We start from the raw sequence: 6,871 nt of genomic DNA on the forward strand, positions 1-6,871 counted from the left end.
GCTTATGTCCAATTGCAGCTTCAATTCCCCAAAGTAGATTGGAAGAGTATTCATCTACATGCACAGATTCATCCTAGGTTCAAGTTCCATATATGGTTGGCTATCCACCAAAGGATAGCAACTGTGGATAGACTTTCCAAGTTTGGTATTCAAGTTCAGTTAGAATGTGTATTCTATGCAAAGACTAGTGGGAAATATTTGATCTACCTATACTTTGGTTGTCCAAGTACGAACAAGCTATGGGAAAGAGTATTGATATGAATGGGCAATGCGAGGCAGATAGGAAGCTGGCAGCATGAACTGAAATGGATAAGCAGTATGGCAAAGAGGAAAGATTGCAGGGCAGAAATGATCACAACATTGTTTGCAATGGTTGTCTACTGCATCTGGCGTGAAAGGAATTCGATGCGATTTAACAAAGGAAGATACAACATAGATGAACTTTGCAAGGAAATTGCAATACATATACACATACAAGGCAGAAAGAAGATCAAATGGCGAGCAGAATTGGAGAATTTAAAAAATATTCCTTAGTATAGAAACTTGTAATTAATGTCAGTATAGTATAGTTTTACTTTGTAATAGTGAATAGGAGATTAATGGTCAGCATTAATCTGGGAATGTAAAGACAGTTTTTGATGAAATAAAAGTCAAATTTTGTCAAAAAAAAGGGCACTAAAAAATTAAAAATAAAAATAATTATTTTTTATATTACGTGCATGAAATATATATTTTGAAAACTTTTATTTTCTTTCATTCTCAATTTTGAAAATAATTTTTTGAGTTTTTTTATTAATATTAAAATTATTAGTACGAACAAATTATTCTAATTATATTTTTAATACGCTTAATATTTTATTATTCCAACATTATATATGCTTTAATACTATTTTTATTTTTTTATTTATAAATAAAACAAATTCTTTTATAGATAAATTCATAATATAAATTAAAAAGAGAAAAAAATTATAATATTAAAAAGTAAAAAAAGGAGTAAAAGTTGATAATTTAGAGGTTAAAATAGGTATTTAGCAACTAAATGTGAGTGCTATAGGTATATTTAAGTGACTTTCTATTGCAAACGAAAGAAAACTGTCTTTAATAGATAATTTCGAATTGAGTAACTATTTGAGTAATGGACTATGTAAAAAAGCTTGATTTAAAAGCGACGTAAGTGCTAACTTTACCTTTGATGTGCATAAAGATGGCCATCAGGCTCGGTTTTTTTTTTTTTATTTTTTTTTTATTTTGAATATTTATATGCGTTGCTAATGCAGAGATACGTGCGAAATATGAACTATTACAAAGACCAAGCTGAAAACTGTTTCTTCATTTTTTCTTGAGCTCAGCTTCTCATTTCAAGAACTTATTGCCAGGAAAATTTATTTGGATTGTTTTCGAGAAGATATTGATAATTGAATCCCTGTTAGTTGTCCTGTAAAGCAGTCAATACTTTCTACATTGCATATAAAATTTCAAAGTTGGCTAGATGTTAGGCCATCTCCAACCTTGCCCCCATCCCCCATAATGGGGGCAATTTTTGGGGTAATTTAACTCGAACCCTCCCCTATTTTTGTCCCTAAAATAGGGGATGAATAGTGTTCCCTCAAATATGAGGTTACACTATTCATCTCCCCCTTATTATTCATCACTTTTATATTATTATTTTATTATTTAATCTTTTAATTTATCTCTTTATATATACTTAATTATGTTTATGTAATGTTTTTATAATATTAATATTATATCTTAACTTTGGTGTATAATTTTGATAAATTAATTTTCGTGCATTTATTATTTTTATGTAAAATTATAAGTTAATTTTATTATAAGNAACTATCGTATGATGCTTGCAATACCTTGGCAAGCTTAGGAAATCAAAGTGTCCTTAGAGACACTATGTTTGGAAACAATGTATTTCATCCTCCTTAAGTATATATATATATATATATATATATATATATATATATATATNATATATATATATATATATATATACCTTGTTTGCTCAAAAAAAAAAAAAAGACAAGTTTTTAACAATTTGGTAGAATGAAGCACAATGTAAATGATAATCTGATGGCTGACTACACTATGAAAAAGTACCAAAACTTGCTCCGCTATAAGTAGCGGTTGTTAATTTTTCTCATTGACTTAATGTAGTAATTTTGAGAATGACGGGTAACATTCAGGATGCAACTCTATCATGTAGTGACATTATTTGAAGGGTATAATGGTCCCCAACTATATGATGACAGATATCACAATATTTGCCTAAATAACTCGAATATAAGAATTTATACGATATATCCATCAGACACATCTTACATATTCGTAGTGCTAGAGAGAATTATATTATACTTGGCTTACCACACTTCTTCCATCAATTCATTCTAGAAGGTCTTTCATGTCAATAAGGTGTATTGAACATTTACAAGAACTTTCTTGATCTGGCTCATCAAATAATAGTTTAATTTGTATTGCTAATCTTTCAAAAAATATATATATAATATGTATATTACCCTTAAATTCCCTTTAGTTTCCTAATTGGAGGATTAATCATATTCCATCTTATTTACTGAATTTTATTAAACATTCATGACTAGTTGTTTAGTTTCATCCGTTACAAAATGTCCTCTCCATTTATTTGAGTACTCTTGGGACAACTCATGGTGTCATGGAATTGGGACACCACATGTCTTCACATACATTATTATGGTTTGAGTATTGTTTACATTCGCCCAACAGGCCTCACGAATTTGTCCCTTGGGCTACACCATGAATCCATAAACGCAAGTAACACATGAGCTTGTGTTGTGCCTAATTGAACTCTTCACCTATCCCTCCCATTATGATGTGGACCCCATCGGTCCATCCTCTGTCATGGGCGTCATATGTATCATATATTTATGAATTGGTGTAAACCTTTCTTATTAGGTTGGTATAAACCTTCATTATTTCCTTTAATGGAAGGGAGGGAAATTTCACAAAACTTTCAAACAACATTGGTAAACACAGATCATTTGAGATCTCTAAAAAATGTGAAGTCAGTTACGTGTTTGTCTTATAGCTGACTAAGCATATCTTGTGTTCATTGCAAAGTACAGCTGAGGCAAAGTCCGACTTTAGTTTTACGTTATCGTGTCGAATAGTATATCTCCCGGTTCTGATGACATACAACTAAACAATTTCTTATTTCAGTCCCACGTTAACTATAACACGTTAAATTATTTTACAAAAAGTTTTTGAAACTACTTAAGTTACACACCATCAAAAATCTAAGTTTTGCTTGCCTTTAATTATGTAAAGTGATTATTAAATTGTAGAGCTAAAACGAACGCAGGAGATATCATTTCCATAAAATCTAAAAGCTCCTAGTTTAGTTTATAATTCCATATAAAGGCAACTTTTTGATGTCCTAAATAAGTTGTTCCTTGTGTCCTTGTCCAAGTTAAAATGCTTCACTGTCCATTCTTAACAAATCACAACCCACAAAGACCACTATCATTAAATTCACATATTTTACAAGTATTTTCCAATGTCCAAAGACCTAAGTGGACGTTTGGACATAAAAATTATAAAATTACAAAATATAAGTGAAGTAAGTGATAATGATATTTGAAATTTGGAGTTGTGTTTGGACATGAATAGTATAATGCATTTTTAAGTTTTTCAAGCTTTCGAAAAAATCCAAAATTCATCTTCAAATGAAAATTGAAAATTTTATGGCCAAACAATGATTTCAAAAAAAGTGAAAAAATTCTTATGTCCAATCAGGCTCTAATAAGATTCTTACCAAAATTTTCAAAATATAGCAACATCAATTAAAGAAATGTATATCTCATGGCCAATCCCAAATGGTAATTGCAGAGACTCTGCTACATAAGGCGATAGGATATGACATCGCACCCTTCAGACATATAGCAGGATTCTCTCCTCCCATAAATGAGAGAAAAGTCTCAACTGCCATACATAAACAAAAGAGGCTTGCTCTATGATGATTTTTTCAATTGAGTCATACAAGTAGTGCAAACACTTGCCCCAATTCAAACGTAAATCATCACAAATAAAAAACCAATATCAGATATACAATCAAATTATATTGGATCCAATGATGTCTTGTATTTACACAGCTACTTTGTATAAAGGTTACTCTGTTCACTTCATTTTACATAAAAGTACGTCAAAATGATGTCTTTTTACACATGAGAGATCTTTACACATGAAACAACAATCCAATAAGATCCCACTAATGGAGTTTGTATAAGATAGAATATATACGACATTACCCCTAGCCCGCCCTTAGCCCAGAGACGTAGAGTGTACACGGACACATAAGAGATCTAAAAAATTACATTTTCTTAATTTCAAGATCGTAAACGACCATGATGACTCATTTCCTCTAAGAAATGAATGGAAGCCTTCTGTAAAACAGAAATTTTTAATATAAAAATGTTATTACTTTTTAGACAAACTAAAATAACTGTCACAAAAAAATTTATCAAACTATCTTTCAACAAGATCAATGTTTTTTTGGCAATACATTTCAGCCACAATGAGATAGCCTTCCCAAATGATACTCACGGAAAGACATGAAAATGAACATAGTGGCTTTTCAATGTAGCTTATGTATTTTTGTTAAGTACTGTTGTTATATCATCTAAACAGCACTTGACCGTCCATAAGCACAATCCAATTATCACAAATACAATATACCAGAATTAACCAAATAAATCATCTACCTCCGTCCCTATGTTGCGTAGGATCTCCAAAATATAGCAGCAAGTGTTGGATCCTTCAACATTGCACTACTTTTGGAAGATCCGACACGCCTTATGCCACATTTTTGGAGAGTACGAGCAACATAGATCCATCCTATAAAGAACACACCTAACAAATTAATCGCCCCTTAAAATTAGGACTTTTTATACCAAAAGAAAACATTTGACAAACAATTTGGACCTAAAATAAGTCTAACAATTACGTATAATTTACAGAAAATCAAGATGAGCAGACTCAAAAGATAATACTATCTATGTCTCTTTTTATATGTCATAAATTCGATTTCAGGAGTCAAACTTTATTTAATTTGACAATGAATCCAAACATAGTATCTTAATTTTTTCTGAAATAAAATTTACATATTTATTAACTATACAAAAAGAACGTTAAGTAACACAGTAATTAATAATTTAAAATATGTTAAAGACAAATAAGAGAATCGCGGTGAAAAAAAACTCGTTTGACTAATAAAATCTAAACACTGACACATAAATTAAGAGCATGATTTACAAATAATTTGCAAGAGGCCTCAGAATTGCAGAATTAACAGCAAGGCCTTTAAAAAGGCCATTCAGTCCCGAAAGATGGTGTTCTTTTAATAATAGATCTCCTCACGGGCCAAAAGAACCAGCAAAAAAAGAAAAATCTTAGTAATATGAATTTAATAAGAAATTAATAGGAATGTAATTCTCATGGCCAATCCCAAGTAGTAATTGCAGAGATTCTGCTCTACAAGGCGATAGGATATGAAATTACCCTCTTCGGATATGAAATCAACAAAAAGGGCTTGATTTCTGATGATTTTTACACATTAGGATTTTACGGGTATTGAATAAAACCCGCCCCAATTTCAAAAGTGAAACCATCATTAACAGAAATAATCAAAAATTGCCAGAAATACACACAATTATGAGCGTAAAACATAGATCACATCTGAAGATTCACTAATTTGTTCTTTTTCTTTTGTTGAGAAAACACACACCTCTAAAAACTAAAAAACAAAAACAAATTAGGTTACAACAAATTTAAGAAATATAACCGTTAGCTACCAATACCATAAAGGTGGAGCCATTGAAGCTGGAGGTGCGAAACCTGTTATGGAGGAAAACCCTAATTCTCTGAAAGGGTAAGGGACGATGCGAGGTTTTTATAGAGGGTACTATGTTAATAGGTTTGGAAAATGGTGTAATGTGGGCTTCAAGAACATCTAGCTGAATATGGGCCAATTTGGGTTAGTTTTGTGGGCTGGGCTGTAGTTTGTGAATTTTGCCGATATAAGCGGAAAATTTTGACAAATAACCAAAAATAACCGCTCACCTAATCGCATAAATTGAAAAGCGATTTTTACATACTTATACACTATTGGAAACTTTATTATCCTTGCTACTCAAGTTTCAATTTAATTACCTCATATATACAAATTTATCAATTATATACACTTTAGGAATTAAATGAGTATTCATTTATATTAGGAATCAATTATTTCTCATCCTTATTCTCTCTCTCAATCTCTAATTCCAGTAATGTAGAGCAAAGAAAAAGAGAGCAACAATTCCACCATTGACAGCCATTAAAAAACTTTGAAGCTTTGAATTCGAATTTGGATTTTCAAAAATCATTATTTGTTTGGATTGGGTGTTGTTCTAAAGAATTGGGAATATTATTTGAAGTTTAAGAGTGTTTTGGTAAAAATTAGACTTGATTTTGGCTGAATTTCAGATTGAAACTAAAAGAAGAAGAAGAAGACGACTACGACGACATGACAAAATTGTAGTAAAGTAGTTGTGAAGTTCTAAAAAAACTGTATTCTGTTGTATATATATATTAAATATTTCTCTCACAGGTCACAATTTGTTTGGCTAGAGAAACAGTTGACATTGTTGCTTCTCTAGACAGTGTTCTAGTTTGACTTTAAAGGTAAATTTTAATTTCACCAATTATAAAAGTGATATCAGTCTTGACAACAACTTAATCATTTTATCAAAAGTGGCGTTAATATTACTGGTCTCTTTTGAAAAGAACCTTGTGATGGAGTAAGAATTAAGTTACAAGAAGATGACCCAAATAAACCTCGATTATGTATAGAACTAGA

General features: G+C 30.9%; 1 long non-coding RNA gene across 1 annotated transcript; it reads right to left on the reverse strand.

Moving 5' to 3' along the window:
* Positions 1 to 3,827: 3,827 nt before the first annotated feature.
* Positions 3,828 to 5,916, reverse strand: LOC109239635. The gene is made up of 2 exons (XR_002069939.1): positions 5,835 to 5,916; positions 3,828 to 4,872 (listed from the first exon to the last, which is right to left on the reverse strand). It is a non-coding gene; the product is annotated as an uncharacterized LOC109239635 (long non-coding RNA).
* Positions 5,917 to 6,871: the final 955 nt, after the last annotated feature.

The sequence above is a fragment of the Nicotiana attenuata genome, unplaced genomic scaffold (genome assembly GCF_001879085.1).
Source record: "Nicotiana attenuata strain UT unplaced genomic scaffold, NIATTr2, whole genome shotgun sequence".
NCBI lineage: Eukaryota > Viridiplantae > Streptophyta > Magnoliopsida > Solanales > Solanaceae > Nicotiana > Nicotiana attenuata.